A 17,291-nucleotide genomic window follows, 5' to 3' on the forward strand; every position below is an offset into this window, starting at 1 on the left:
TGGCTCTTACTATCAGCATGAGATGTTTTCTGTTCATAGGAAACAATTCATAGTTATCAAAAAGGCTGTGGGGTGGAGGAAGGAAGTTAAAGCTGCTGCTGAAACTTTGAAGAAGACAGTTATCCTAGCCAAGTAAAAAGATCAAGGTTTTCAAGGGGAAGAGAAACAGAAGGCAATGATATGTGACCTGTAAAACATCTATAAAGGGATGTGGTACAAGTTGAAATTCTGAGGCATAAATCTGAGAAGTTTTAAAAAGAAACAGATTTGAGAATGAAAAATTATTACCTCTTGTAATCTCATTGAGAACAAATTGTCTTAAGAATAGTTTTTTTAACTAAAAGTTTAGTTTTGCATTAGTGTATTTTTAATATTATAGCTAATTTTAATAAGACCTTATGAACCAATTTATCTAATACCAGGCAGTTTTCACTGCAAGGTAAAATTCTCATAAATCTTACATGACTTCTAATAATGTTTCCTATTTCTTAACTTTTTATGTCCTTTTGATTGGATTTATCTTTAAAAAAAATTTTAAATTAAAAGAATTCCTCAAGACTTCTAAATTAGGCAAAAGTGTTTCCCATCATGAAATTTATTTGTATTTTCTAAATATCTCCTATTTTAAACTGCTCTAATATTTGTTTTCAGATTTTGACATCTGTATTCAGAAGACTTTGGTGTTTCATGGAATGTCTCATACTGTATTTGATATCAAGATCCTGATGAAGGCGGTGTTATTGTGTGTCTTCTCTATCTACTCTATGGAAGCATGTGTACAAAAAAAAAAAAAAATTGGCATGGGAAACAGTACTTATTCCTAGAGAAAAATATATATAAAATATCTTGATAGAATCAAAAATATAAACTGAGTAATAAAACTCTAAAACATATTTATAAACCTGTAGACAAATAGGAATTGGGGAAATTTTTAAAAATCAGAATGACATTTAACATACAGGAAAACTGGCCCACCTAAAGAAATTACAGTCAGGAGACAGAAATGAACATACATACCTCTGAGACAACAGTTAGAAACATTCCCCATCTTGCGAGCCAGAGAAAATTTCCAAGTTGCTTTTACCTGCCAACCTTTGATTGCCAGAATAGCACCTGAAATCAAAGGCAAGACCTACATCATCAGATCACCTTAGCAACAGATCACCATAGAATTTTTGCAAACATACATGTCACAATAAGGGGCGCAACTGCTTGATCTAGACCAGACCATTTTCACATGGACAGGGGGGTCACTTGGACTGCATGTTTCATTTCAAAACTGAATCCCAGACCCACAACATTATTCTGTGTGTATGAAATAAACATTAAAGGAAAAAAAAGATCTGCCTCCCAATATATATTTGATGGTGAAAATTTCAGGGTGAAGAGAGGAAAACCTAATTCACTGAGAATAAGGGGAGATTCCATGTTTGATATGAAATGTCATTCCTACCCATTTCTACTATTCTTGAGTCACCACAGTCCTAGGTTCAACAATTTTAAACTAGCTCCAAATTAAATTTAAAATGTATAAGTTCAGTTTTAAAGTTAATCTCTGATAATGTAATTCTTAGTAATTGTATAAAAGCTTTTCTACTACATATATAACACCTTCTTTTTTCTCTGTGTGCAACTAAGTTTGCATACTGATTTCTGAATCTCAAGTTTATCTAGAGATTTCTCTGACATATACATACATATATACATATATATACGTATATGTATATATACGTATATATATATGGCAGGATATTCATTGACAGATGAATAAGAAATTGGCACTGTGTGTTCAGCATGGGTTGTTTGAAAATATATAAAGAATGCTTTTCTAAATGGAGAGTTCTGATAACCTCAAACTCCAGGATCAAATATGCATTCTGGTTCATCAGTCAACACCTGATCACACACATTCCTATGCTCTGGCCATGGGAATTAGCACTTTGAAGGCAATTGAAAAACTCCCAAAACATAATAGAAATAAAATTTTTGGAAAATGAGAATTGTAATTTTTTTTTAAAAAGGTTGATATGATATGAGGCTACCCATTATGATATGAAATGAGGCTAAGCATGGTGGCTCACACCTGTAATCCCAGAACTTTGAAAGGCCAAGGCAGGCAGATCACCTGAGGTCGGGAGTTCGAGACCAGGCTGGCCAACATTGGGAAACCTCATCTCTACTAAAAATAAACACACACATACACACACACACACACACACACACACACACACACACACAATTTAGCTGGGTGTGGTGGCAAGTACCTGTAATCCCAGCTATTTCAGAGGCTGAGGCAGGAGAACAGCTTGAACCCAGAAGGCGAAGGTTTCTGTGAACAGAGATCCCGCCCCTGCACTCCAGCCTGGGCAACAGTACAAGACTGTCTCAAAGAAAAAAAAAAAATAGATGTAAAATAATGCAGTATAAATTTCCATCAGTGTTGATTCATCATATGTTTTAAAAATTATTAAATCAAATGGGTCATAGATTAGGTTAAAAAAAAAAAACCTGCATTGATATACTTTTTTTTTTTTTTTTTTTTTTTTTGAGATAGAGTCTCACTCTGTCACCCAGGCTGGAGTGCAATGGTGCGATCTCAGTTCACTGCAACCTCCACCTCCTGGGTTCAAGCGATTCTTCTGCCTCAGCTTCCTGATTAGCTGGGTTTACAGGTGTGTGCCACCACATCTGGCTAATTTTTGTATTTTTAGTAGAGATGGGGTTTCACCATGTTGGTCAGGCTGGTCTTGAACTCCTGACCTCGTGATCTACCCACCTCAGCCTCCCAAAGTGCTGGGATTACAGGTGTGAGCCACCATGCACGGCCAATACTGAAATTTTTTTTCAGAGATTATCTCACTGAGGGGATGGTTAACAGGATTTGGGAAGGAACATACCTGTGAAAATAGAGAATTTTAATTATCAACAACTGAATAGAAAAATGGGGTGTGCATTTATAAATATACACTTTTGTGTGTGTGAGAGAGAAAACTTAATTAAAAATCTAGACAACAGATTTATATCTCTTAATGCCAAAATGGGAAGGAAATTTTTAAAAACAGAATATATTAGGAAGAATACAAAAGAATGAGCATAAGGCTTTCCTTCCTGCTGCCACCTGAGTGTTCACAGTATATGAAAATAAATGAGTCTTTTACATTGACAGTCAAAGCCCTTTTACAAAGTTTTGTCTTGGTGTCAGTGCTACATGATCGTTCAATTAATAAATCTAGAAAGATGTGCAGAAACTTCATTGTTGTTACTTCCAGACGCAGAAGCTGGTAGGCTGCAGAAGAGGGAAAGACAAGTCCAGATTTCAGTGTGCATTCTTCTGTACCTAGTGAATGACCTGCAAGTGTGTTATTCCTGATGTCTTTACTGTGATTTTTTTTAAACAAAAAACTAATACCCCAAATGCTGGTAGAAAACAAACATTTCAATTTGCTAATGCTTCACAGGGACAGGAATTCAGGCAAAACACAGAAAAGATAGCTTATTGGTGCATGTTGATGCCTGGAGACTGCAGAGAAGTCTCACGGACTGGGATGGAATCCACAACAGGGGATTGATCATCTGGACGTGACGTCATGCTCAGGTCCACAGAGGAACTTGGGCTTGGCTGGAGAACTTACCAGACTTCCCAGCAGCAGGCAGTCTCGGGACACTCAGACACTGGCGCGTGTCCCAAGTGAAGCAGGCAGATGCTCATGGCATTTTTAACATAATTTTAGAAGTTACACAACATCACTTCGACATCATCTGCCAGTGAAAAGTAAGCACTAGTGTCAAGTCTGGTTAACCAGTGAGTGAGAGCACAGACTCCACTTCTCAAAAGGAGAATAGCATGAAAACTGCAAACATGTTTTAAAAGCCACATGCATATTCCAGTTTAAAAATCCCAAAATACCTCTCAAATATGTGAAAAAGGGCCTGTCATTTTATGGCACAGGCCAAGGGTAAGATAACTGTGGGTTTTACTTCTGCAACAGCCACTGTAAGTTGACTGACAAGTACATACAAACATTCAGGGAAACTAACCAGTGTTACAGGATAACAGGTAACAAAAGGTAGTTTAGACCTGAAATGTTGCTCTATGAACAAACCGTTTCATCCACTCTGTTAACTTAAACAATCACATGATGTATGAATTTGGAAATGGAGAGGGGGCTTTTTCCCTCTACTTTAGATTCACAAGTTTAAGTGAAGGCTTGCTATGTGGGTAAATCATGTGTTGCTGAGGCTTGGTATTGGACCTAATTGAACTAAAGAGCTTCTGCTCAGCAAGAAACTTTATTTCTTATAAAAGGTTACACACGGCCCACAAAGGGGCCATCCCACAGGCTGGGAAGCATGTCTCCCACCAAGGGAAGAGCCTGGCACAGCACATGGAAGGGAGTCGGGGCAGGAGCTTTACTCTGGATAATCTGGCTAAATAGAAACTTTCGGCAGGTTACAGGAGGAGCTATGAATATTCATGACAGTGGTCCTGATGCACATGTACAGACCAAACATGCATGTAACATATGACCCATGTTCGCTTTGAGGTAAAGACAGTGTTTAAATGTATTACAATTAGGCTCTCTACCTCAAAAGGTCTTTTCGGGACACAAGGCACACAAGTGCACAGCCTCTATCAACTGGCCACAGCCAGTCCGTGGTGGGTAGTCTCTTCATACAAGAACGTTACTAAAAACAATCTCCTGTCCCATCAGAGCTGTAGTTATGGCTGCTAGAACACGGGTTAGGGGCCAGTTAGTCAGTGTCTGGTGCTGAGCTATCATGGTTTTAACGGTGCTTATTTAGCTGCTAAAGAAAAAGAAAACCCTGTGGCAGTCAGAACAGTTTATTCCTTAAGTTTAGGGGTGTGGGACTCAACCCTTGCCTGGTGTTTACAATTTGGTACCTTGATGTCACAAAGCTTCCATTCTGTCAGTCTTATGATGTCTATTGGAGCATTCATACAGCACAGTTGTGTCTAAACCATGAAAGAAAAGGGGCACACCGAGGCATCAGATTGCCCATCCTATCATGGCCTGATACCCAGCACTGAGCCAGTGAGGAGCAAAGGCCTAGGGCAGGCTGGACTGAGTGGTCCACAGGAGCCTCATTTAGAGAGCCGACTGCCTCAACTCATGGCCCCACAGCCCAACTTCACTAACAAGTCAGTCCCTCCATCTGGAAAATCTGACAGCCTGTCCCATTTTTAGTGCCCTCAGTTTAAGCACCTCTCTGTCAAACCATCAAGAAAACGCTGGCTTCTGAAGATGCGTGGACAGCCTAGTGCATACACTGGACACTCAATAAATGCCAAGGGCAGCTACCTCCTTGGTGTCCAATGAGGACAACTGTCATGATCTTGACAGTGCAGCGTGAGTCCCAGACAAATTCCTTCTTCCCAAAATGTAGAGCAGGGGGGACCAATGTGGGGTGCAGGGACTCTTCAGTCACCTCTCCTCCTGAGCCACCAGCCAGGACAGGTGGCCTGGATGGCACCGTCTTTGCATAGTCCTCTTTTCCTGGAGGCTTCTTCCCCCAAGACGCCACCTGAGCCACCCACTGGCGAACACAGACATCCCTCTCCCCATTCTGTGCCAAAAAATGGAGACCCAGAAATCTCCTCTCACACTCATGGTGGAACCATGACCAGGACCTGCCTCTGACACCCTTAGAAGTCACAGAACCCTCTGACGTGGGTGGGTAGGTGTCAGGGCATGGCTAAGTTTTGTCAGAAACTGGGCACTGGGGGAGTCAGCACCCCAAGGCTGCCTTCTGCACACAAGCCCAGTCTTCTGCTCTGAGGGTCCTGGGCCCCAAACAGCCCCAGCGGAGCAGTTGCCACATGGGGCACCCCCTGCAGTGACTGAATCAGATGTGTCTCCACCTTCGCAAGGCAGCCAAGCCAAGCCTCTGTAGCAGAGTCCAAGGGGAGCTTAAGGAGTGAGCACAAAAAAGGCCTGAGGGTCTGCTGGGGTGGAAGGTGAAGGGAAGAGAGCTGGGAGCCTCTAGAGAAGGTTCCAGCCCAACACAGACTAGGGGTCAGACAAGCCCAGGGCACAACCCGGGTGATCCTAGCCATCTTCATGGGAGGCAGCCCAGGTGTTCATCAGGGCCATCCTCACTGAGGCCAGCCCAGGTGTTCAAAGTTACCTTCACTGGGACCAGCCCAGGTGTTAAAAGTTGTCCACATTGCCTTCAGCCCAGATGTTCACAGCTATCCTCAGTTGTCCTGATCTAGGTGTTCATCATTGTCCTCATGGAGGCCCTGCTTAGGTGTCAATAGCTGTCCTCACTGGACCCAGCCAAGGTGTGCACAGCCGACCACATCAAGGTCAGCCCAGGTGTTCAATGCTGTTCCCATTGGGCCCAGCCCAGGTCTTCACTCCGTCCTAATCAGGGCCAGCCCAGTTACTCACAGCCATCCTCACTGGGCAAAACCCGGTATTTATAGCCATCCTCATCAGCTCTGCTGAGGTGTTCTCAATCATCTTCAGCCCAGTTTTGGTGATCGCAGCTGTTCTAACAATGGCCAGCCCAGGTGATCAGAGCGAGCCTCACTGGGCTAAGCACAGGTGTTCACAGCTGTCCTCAGTGGAGCCAACACAGGTCCTCACGGCCATCCTCCTCTGAGCCAGGCCAGCTATTGACAGTCCTCCTCATGGGGACCTAGCCCAGGCGTTAACAGCTGTCTTTACTGTGGCCAGCCTAAACGTGGACTGCTGTCCTCAGTGGGCCAAGCTTCGATGATTACAGCCATCCTCTCCAGGGCTAAGTGTTCACTGTCATGCTCACAGGCTCCAAGACCAGGTGTTAACAGCTGTTCTCATTGTGCCTTGCCTCGGTGCTCACCACAGCTGTCCTCATCAGGACAAGTGTTCGCTGCCATCATCTGTTCCCAGTTCAGGTGTTAATCGTCTTCCTTAATAGTCCTGGCACAGTTGTTTATAGCGGTCCTCACTGGGGAGAGTCCAACTGTTCAGACCCATTTACCTGAGGACCTGCCCAGGTGTTTCCAGCTGGCCTTAATGAATCAAGTTTAAGTTTTCAAAGAGGTCCTCACGAGGGCCAGGTTAGGTGGTCACAGCCATCCACATGACGTCAGCTGAGGTGTTCACAGCTATCCTCACTGGTGGCAGCCAAGGTGTTCACAATCATAATTGGTACCAGCCAAGGTATTATATAGTCACCCTCACTGGGCCTGGCAAGGTGCTCATAGCCATCTTCATCTGAGCCAAATCAGGTTTCCACTACTGTCTACACTTGGCCCAGCCCAGCTGTTCAAAGCTAGCTTCATTGGGAGCAGCCCAGGTGTTCATAGCTGTTCGCATCTGGGCCTTTACAGGTGTTCACAGTGGTCTTCATTAAGGCCAGCCTACGTGGTCACAGCCATCCACATTGGCAGCAGCCTCGATATTCAGAGTCATCCTCATCAGAACTAGTCAATTTGTTCACAACTGTGGTAATCGGGGCTAGCCAAGGTATTACTGGCCACCCTCATAGAGGCCATCCAATGTGTTCCAAGCCCTTCTGCTAGGGGTCAGCCCAGGCTTTCATGACCATCCTCTCTGGGCAAAGTCCAGGTTTTCATAGATATCCTCATTATTCCCAAGCCAGAAGTTCCCAGCTCTTAACTGGGTCCAGCCTAAGCATTCACAGTCGTCCTCAGCTGACCCAATTCCAGGGTTTCTAGTCATTTTCGCTGGGCCCAGCCCAGGCGTTTATAGTGGTCCTTTTCGGGGCAAGTCCAAGTGTTCATAGCCATCTTATTGTGCCCTGCTCAAGTACTCACAGCCATCCTTACGGGAGCCAGCCTAGGCGTTCATAGTAGACCTTGTCAGGGACACCTTAGACATTCACATTTTTGCTCTCTGAATCTAGCCAAGGTATAATATTAGGGCTACCCTCATGAGGACAGCCCAGGTGATCACATCTGTCCTCATTGGGGCAGGCTCAGGTATTCACAGCCATCCTCAGTTAGGTCCAATCCAGGTTTTCAGAGCTGTTTTCTTTGGGCCCAGCTCAGGTTTTCTTTTTTGTTTGTTTGTTTTCTTTTTCTTTTTTTTTTTTTTTTTTGAGACTGAATCTCGCTCTGTCACCCAGGCTGGAGTGCAGTGGTACAATCTCAGGTCACTACAACCTCCGCCTCCCGGGTTCAAGTGATTCTCCTGCCTCAGCCTCCTGAGTAGCTGGAATTACAGGCATGTGCCACCATGCGAAGCTATATTTTTGTACTTTTAGTAGAGACAGGGTTTCGCCATATTGGCCAGGTTGGTCTTGAACTCCTGACCTTGTGATCTGCCTGCCTCTGCCTCCCAAAGTGCTGGAATTACAGGCATGAGCCACCGTGCCCAGCCTCCAGCTCAAGTTTTCACAGCGGTCCTCACTACAGCTAGTCCAGGTATCAACAGCTGTCCTCACTTGGCCTAGCCCAGGTGGTCATCGCTGTTCTTATTGGGCTCAAGAGAGGTATTCACAGTTGTCCTCACCAGGGCCAGCCCATGTGTTGATAGCCATCCTGGTCTGGGTGAATGTCACAGTTTACAGTCATCCTTATCACACAACCGTACAGAACCATTCATGTTGGGCCTAGCCCAGGTGTTCACAGCCATTCTCAGTGGAGCCATAACCAAATGGAAAAAATAAGGGAGCCACAACACACACCCAAAACAACAGACAGTCAACACATTATTCAAAAGCACACCAAAGACACAACCATTGAGAAACAGGGGTATTCATGTGCAAAGAACTGAAACAGGACCCTTGTGTTGCACAGAACCCAATAAATCAACACACAATAAACTGAACACTTAAGTCAAATCCTGAGGCCAGAAAACTCCAAGGAAAACACACTGAGTATTTAGTTGGGGGCAACTTGAATGCGAGCACCCAAGCTGCAACAAAAACAAATTATGAAAAATATACCCACAGACAGTTCAACAGCCTCGCCATCTTCCTCTTTCCCCTCACAGGACCCAGAAATCACCGCTTTAAGAAGCAAGATACATGGTGAATGAAGAAAGGAAAGAGGGAAAAAAAAAAGAAAATATAAACACCTGAAACTAAGGACAACTTTAGGGACTCTGCAAAAGAGGCAAAACAATAAACCCAATGAGAAGGCCTCCTACAGACTGGGAGAACATTATGAAAAATCAGGTCTCTGAAAGGAACCCTTAACTAACATACACAAGAAACAAGGGATACTGAGCCACAAGATAAAACCCAATCCACAAGTCAGAAGTGCCCAAAGGAACAGTAGGGGCATTGCTGAAGAGAAGACATAAAACTGACTCACAGGGAAAAGAAAATTTTCTCCACATCACTAGTCATCCCCCAAGAAATCAAAGCGACACTCACATGCCCCACTGAGGGCAAACCTCACTGAGAATAAGTATTACCCAAAAGGCAATGCAAGTTTTTCAAGGCAGGGGCCAGGATAGACTTGCAGAAAGAAAAACTCTACTTCACTCTTGTGGGCAGTGTAAAGTATTATATATGCTGTGGAAAAATAAAGTAGGAGGTTTCTCACAAAGTTGAAACTACAAATACCAGTTCATTTAGCCACCTCAGCACTGGGTAGAAATTTACAGAAAAGGAAACCAGTCCCTAAGGAGATGTCTGCCTTCCTCTGTTTCATGAAGCATTTGCTCACAAGAGCCAAGGAATGGGGTCAGCCTACCTGTTCATTCCCCAGGCGGAGGGACGCAGAAACTGCAGGATGTATGCACACGGAGTACCCTTCAGTCATCGAACCTCAGAACATCACCTCACTTCTGGCAAGGCAGAGAAACGAGGACACTGGGTCAAACAAAATGAGACAGGCAGAGAAAGACAAACAAGGCATGTCAAATCTAAACAAGTTCATCTCCCAGAATCAGCGACTTCAATGGTGTCTACCTGAGGCTGCGGGGGAGGGCTACCAATCACTAGAGAGTCACGCTTAAATGAGAGGCATGAATTCTGGTTGTACTGTCACACAGCAGGGTAAAGTGGCATTAACAACCACCTAGCATCCACTCCTAACAGCGGGAAGGGAAGATGTGAATGCTCAGGTGTTCATGGCCATCCCACCAGCTCCAGATGAGGTATTCACTGCTGTCCTCACTGTGCTCAGTCAAGGTGTTCACAGCCATCCTCACAGGGACAACCAGATATTCACAGCTGTTCTACTGTGGCCCAGGCTTGCTGTTCACAGCCTTCCTAATCAGGGTCAGCCAGTGATCACAGCTGTCCTCAGTAGGCCCACCTCAGGTGATCACAGGTGTCCTTACTAGGTCTCCAAAAAGTCTTCCTTGCCATCCTCACTGAGGCCAGTCCAAGTGTTCACAGCTGTACTCACGGGGCCGAGCCCAGGAGTTCACAACAGTCCTCATCAGGGCAGATGAGGTTTTCAAACCTGTCTGCGCTGGCACAGCCCATGGTTCACAGCTGTTCTCACTGGCTCGGTCCAGTTGCTCACAGCCGTCTAACAGTGGGCAGCCCAGGTGTTCACAGCTGTCCTCATTGGAGCCCACAGGTGCTCAGAGCTGTTCTCATCTGAGCCAGCCCAGGAACTTACATTCCTTCTTATGGGGATGCGGCGCAGGGCTCAATAGCTCTCCTTCTTGGGCCAAGCCCAGATATTCACAGCTGTCTGAATTGGGTTGAGCCAAGATTTTCATAGCCATCCAAACCGGGGCCAGCCTAGTTGTTCACTGACAGGCTTATAGGTTCCCAGACCAAGTGTAAATAGCTTTCCTTCTTACGTCCAGCTCAGGTGTTCACAGTCTCCTTCCCTCAGGACCCACCAGGTGCCACTGGAAGCTTTTAGGTGACTTGGGTTGCATCCTGGGGAAGAAACAGCTCCTGTTCCCAGTGCTGATTGCTGAGGTGGGAGCTTTTATAGAGTTTCTTCACTGTGTCTTCTCTAGTGTTTTTCTTTTCAAAGTGAGTGTAGAAGGTTTCATTTTCTTCTCCAGCAAGGTGGAGAACCCTGGAGGACACCAGGTGGAATGAAATCAGCATGCACAGAAAGAAAGATGGCATGTGGGATGTAACAAGGTCAATCTCCTAGATGCAGAAACTTCAATGGTGGCTACCTGAGGCTGCGTGGGAGGATTCCAAATGGGTACAAAATCAGAACTAGATGAGAGATGTGATTTCTGGTTACACTGTTGCACAGCAGGGTGGACTGGTTTCTTTTTTCAGCTTAAAACCTTGGTTTTCTGAAAGACTTCTTTTTGTTGTGATTAAGGGGTTCACCTGCCAGCTAGTTACATGGCTACAGAGCAGGACACTGAAGCTTGGGTCCCAAAGACATCTCACACTGAGGCAGTGAACCCAGTTACAGTCAAGTACTTCTTCCATCCCAAAAGGATTGATGTGCACAATTTGTCTGGGCCCAAGGAAAACAGCTATGAATAACTGGGCTGGGCCTAATGAGAACAGCTGTGAAGGCCTGGAGTGGGCCCGAAGTGGATAACTGCAAACACTTTAAAAAGAAAACAAACAAAAAGTAATAATTCCCAAATGCAATAGAAAGGTAATGTGAAAGAGCACTTAAATGCTTCTCACAACCAAGTTCACTATTAGGATGTGAAAGCTTTTACTGAAGAAAGATGTACTTCTATTCAGCCATCTGTGCTTTTCCCTGGACCCTTTACCATAAGTAGGTACAGCATGAGATCTAAGGCCATGAGATGCGGGGTTTCTCTCTTAGAAACTAACCAACCTATGAAATAAAACATAAGGTCATCCTTCAATGTGTGAAACACAGTAAAGCAGCATTGAAAAATAATGTTCTTTTAGAGGAAAGATCTGAACAAATATTTCCAAGAGCTAAAAAAAATCATAAAAAATACTGAAAATAATTACTATTAGCAAATCCCTAGGAATTATGAATGACCGTTCTCAACATTCTAGTCATTTGAACCCAACTACCAATTTCAAGAAGAATGGTAGAGACAATCTTTTTATAGGTTCTTGGTGATGGAATTAGTCTGGAGTTAAAGACCAAAAATGATTATCACCAGGGAAACAGTGGAGCCAAACTCAAAATATACAGCAGCCTTAAATCTAAAGAGTAATGAGGTGAAATGCCTTCCAGAAGTTCTCAGACACATTACACTGCAGCTTGCTTTCCATCGAAGATTCAAAAGGGACACTGCATGTGGTAGGACATGCTGTCCTCTGGATTGTCTGTGTCATCATCCTCTAAAAGTAATGACTAATAAGGAATAATAAAACTTAAGTTAGAAGTATGTACACAGACTTCACAGAAAGCCTTGACAGATGTACTCGTGAGCACCCACATTGCTTTCTTGGAATGCTCATGTATGCTCAAACATGACAACAACTACACATATTCAGTTTCAATACTTCCTAGCTGGTATAATTATGAACGCATCATGTCTTTGAGCCTCTGATCAATTAGGAAAAATCAGTCTAATACCAGGATCTCCTCAACAGGTAAGTGCAACACAACATAAATGAGAAACTTTCAGTATCACTGACTGCCATATCATAAGCTATTATCACATCATTTAAAATTTCTGAGATCGAGCCTATACATTACTTTCTTGTTTTTAGAGACAGGGTCTTGTTCTGATCCCCATGCTGGAAGGCAGTGGTGCAATCACAGCTGACTGCAGCAGCCCCTGAACTCCTGGGCTCAAGCAATCTTCCTCCTTCCAACTCTTAAGCAGCTGGGACTACAGGGACATGCCAACCACACCTGGTCAGTTTTTTAATTTTTCTGTAGAGATAAGGTCTCACTATGTTGCCCAGGCTGGAACATACTTCAAAAATACGATGTTAGTAATTTTATATAACTTAATTTGAGAGTAGCTCTGGAGTTCAAAAATCACATTAGGTCAAGTTCATCTGTTATACAGGCAGCTTATCACAACAGCAGATTTATTGAAATGTGTGACCATGAACAACATGTCTATACAGATTTCAGAAACTACTAGAGTACTTCTAAGTTATGTCTAGTTTTAGCAAACTCTAAAAGTAATAAAAATGTTTGAAACAATTTTCAGACAATACACATACACATCTATACACATCTATCACACCCAACAGGACAAAGGAAGGGATTCCCCTCAGGGAGCCCAGGCTGCATAGAGACTGCTGGAAGACTGCATTCATGGAACAAGTTGTGCCACCTTCCTCAGCCCCATACACCTTGAACTGCACACACATTCCACTGAGGCAGGTACTGGGAAAGAGAGGAATAGTAATAGCATAGGAAGAGGAATTAGCATCTCTGCCACAGGCACATTTTCACTATAGCTTTAGGGGATGTCTGAGAGAGAAAACAGAGATACTCCCAGATTTACTCATGCAGTATGTGCTGAAAGTTGTGCTAGCAAAACCTGTGTTCACCAAGTACTCCTTCAAACACCAATACAATTACAAAATGCTGTCTCAATGTTTCTCTTTCATTCATAAAATATTTGGCACATATTGGGTGTGTAGTTTATGTAATCACTTGAGTTTGATTCAACAAGTATTTATTAAGGGCTTACTATGAGGTAGGCACTGTGCCAGGGATACAAGAGAGACAAGAGATGTGCATGGATCCTGATCTCAGGGAGCTTACACAATCTAGTAGGGTAAGCAGGCATAATAAAGTAAATATACTGAAATATATTTACAAATTAAGATTGTACTCTGAACGAAAGAAACAGAAGTCTATGAAGTGGTTACCAGAAAGTGGTTATCCTCACCAGTCTGGACAGTTAAAGGCGGCTCATATTGTAATCCCCTTCCATTCAGAGAGGTAAAATTCCTCTACTCAATGACTTCTAGTAAACATACATGAAAAAGATTAAATATCCTATCACGTCACTTGCATGTGTTGAAGTAATGTAGACCCCAGTACAGTGCTTTTGGGTATAAACCCAGAAAAGATATCTGGGATAAAGCTGAACACAACAGTTCTCCAAGCAAAAAAATACATATATATTGTAACTAGACACCTGGAAATGCTATCCCTACAAGATCTTGGTTCTCATGCCATAAGCAGAATCACTTCATCTAAACACATCAAATATAAGTACTCATGTAATAACCAACCAGCTTACAAAAACCTGTATGTCTTTTAGATCTCCAGGAATTGCTAAATACTGCACACTTTTCATCATCATCAGACATACGCTTAGTCCTAACACTGAAATTTATGTGTGGTCTGAAACAGAATTGAAAAAAAAAATATTACAAAGTAAGAAAAACTGGGCTGGGTGCAGTGGCTCACGCTTGTAATCCCAGCACTTTGGAAGGCTAAGGGGGGTGGATCAGGAGGTCAAGAGATCGAGACCATCCTGGCCAACATGGTGAAACCCCATCTCCACTAAAAATACAAAAATTAGCCAGGTGTGGTGTCATGTGCCCGTGGTCCCAGCTACTCGGGAGGCTGAGGTGGAAGAATCGCTTGAAACCAGGAAGCGGAGGTTGCAGTGAGCTGGGATTGCGCCACTGTACTCCACCCTGGTGACAGAACAAGACTCCGTCTCAAAAAAAAAAAAAAAAAGGAAAAAAGAAAGAAAGAAAGGAAAACTGGTTTGTAACACAGACAAAAATGTAAGTATTTATCCAACACAAATGTTTTCTTCATTATCTATAATCCCTGACTTGAAAAAATATTAACTGTTCCTTTAAATCTGTTTGTTAAATAAATGCATGAAAAGCTAAACCATAGCATAAAATAAACAGTATGAAACTAAAGTATTGGCCAGGAACAGTGGCTCACGCCTGTAATCGTAGGACTTTGGGAGGCCAAGGCAGGTGATCACAAGGCCTGACCAACGTGGGGAAACCCTGTCTCCACTAAAAATACAAAAATTAGTTGGGTGTGGTGGCTTGTGCCTGTAATCCCAACTACTCAGGAGGCTTAGGCAGGAGAATCACTTGAACCCAGAAAGTGAAGGTTGCAGTGAGCCAAGATCACGCCACTGCACTCCAGCCTGGGCAACAGAGCAAGACTCTGTCTCAAAAGTAAATAAATAAATAAATAAATAAGAAACTAAAGTATTACGAACTAATTGTTTTAAAGACAAAATCATTCCCAATTTATGTTCCCTCACATTTCTAAATTTTGCAAGTGCTGCTTCTTCTATCTACGAAAAGTGTTTCCACTTCATTTCCCGCAAGTGTTTATGTTACATAACACTCAACTCTGACCTACAAAGAGTAAGTCTGACTTCCTGTGATGTTAGAGGAGAAAGCGAAAGGCAGGTTGAAATGCATCCTCCCGTCCCTGGTCTGGTATTGCAGGGCATGCACAACTTACATCCCTCTTGCAGATTTCAATGTATACTGAGCTGTTCATTGCTCCATCTCTGGGCTCACATTCTTCTCATTGCCGGAATGGAATAACCTTCCTCTCCTTGTTTCACTTGGCTTGATAGCTTTTCAGGCTCTCCTTTACATTTCACCACCAGGCCTTAGGTGGACATCAGAACTCAACTGGACATCCCATCTACAAGTGGATACAGGGCCCCAGGAGGATGTCTGGCCCCAGGTTGACACCCAGGCTCCAGGTTAACACCTGGCCTAAGGTGAACAGGATATGGGTTCACACCTAGGCCTCCAGTAAAAACCAGGCCCCATGGGGATTATTAGGCCTCAGGTAGACACAAGGCCCCAGGTGGACCCTTGGGCCTCAGGTGAATATCTATGCCCCAGCTGAACATCAGTCAACAGGTGGATGCCCAAGCCCTTGGTGAACACCAAACAACAAATTAACATCAGACCCAGAGAGACATTTGACCCCATGTGGATACCTAGGTAGTCTGGTAAACATCAGGCTCCAGATAAACACCAGGCCACAGAAAGGTAATAGGCCACACCTAAACACCCAGGCTTCAGGTGGGTATCAAGCCCAGCTAAATGCCAGGCCCCCAATGGATGTTGAATTCACGTGCCAGGCTGACACCCAGGTCCCAGTTACACACCAGGTCATAGGGGCACATCAGGCCCCAAGAGGATACCCAAGCCCCAACTAGGTATCAGGCCACAGGTAAACACTCAGGCCCCATGTGCACATGTGGCACCAGGTGAATAGCCAGTCCCACTGTGGACATAGGCCCCCAGGTGAATATCAGGCTTAAGGCTGACACCTGGGCCCCAGGTTTACATGAGGACTCAAGTGGACACTTCACTCCAAATGGACATCAGACCCCAAGTGAAATTCAGACCTAGATGGATACCTAGGCTCCAAGTGGACATCTAGTCCCCAGATAAGCACAAGACCCCAGGTAGACTTCAGTCCCTAAGGTGACACCCAGGCTTCAGGTGGACACCAGGCTCGTGGTGGAAATTAACACAAAACCTGACACCTAGGAACTCGGTAAACACCGGGGTGCATCTAAATTATTAGGGTCCAGGTAAAAACCCACACCCCAGGTCGACACCAGGCCCCAGATGAACATCAGGCCCCAGGGTGACACCAGGCCTCATGTGGTACCTAGGTGCCTGGTGAACAACAGGCTGCAGATTGAATCCAAAGCCACAGCAGGGTTACAGACTCAGGCCCCAGGTGGGAATCAAAACCCCCTGGTAAACCAGGCTCCAAGCAGACATTAGGGCCAAGCACAACACCTGGCCCCAGGTGAACAACAGGCCTAAGGTAGCTATCAGGCCCCAAGGGAACACTAGACTCAAGGTGTACATCAGGCACCATATCCCAGTTGACACCAAGTCACACAGGCCCCAGGTAGACACCAAATCTCAAGATGGAAATCAGGCCCTAGGTAAACAGAAGGCCCCAGGTGAACATCAGGCCCCAGGTAGACATCAGACCCAAGATAAATACTCATCCCCAGGTAAACACCAGACCCCAGGCAGATTATAGGTCCCAGAAAGATACCCAGGCCCCAAAGAGAAATCAGTCCCTAGATGAACTCTGGTCTGCAGGTGGACATCAGACTGGGTATCCACCTGGGATATGGTGTTCACTGGGAGGCTATATCCACCTTGAGACTATTATTATTCTGTGGCCTGGTATTCACCTGAGCCCTGAGAATCAATCTGATGCCTGATATCCACCTGGGACCTACATAACCACCAGGGGTCTGGTGGTCACTTGAGGCTTGATGTCAACCTGTAGTATAGGTCTCCACCAGAGGCCTAATGTCCACCTGAGGTCTGGGGTTCACCTGGGGCTTGGTGTTCACCTGGAGCCTTCGTGTTCACCTGGATCCTGGTATCCATCCAAAGCCTGGGGTCTGCCTGGGGCATTACTATGTCCACTTGAAGACCAGGTACCCAACTAGGGCCTGATTTTCACCTAAGGCCTTATAGCCACATGAGGCCTG

Source organism: Saimiri boliviensis, chromosome 18 (genome assembly GCF_048565385.1).
Source record: "Saimiri boliviensis isolate mSaiBol1 chromosome 18, mSaiBol1.pri, whole genome shotgun sequence".
Classification (NCBI taxonomy): Eukaryota; Metazoa; Chordata; class Mammalia; order Primates; family Cebidae; genus Saimiri; species Saimiri boliviensis.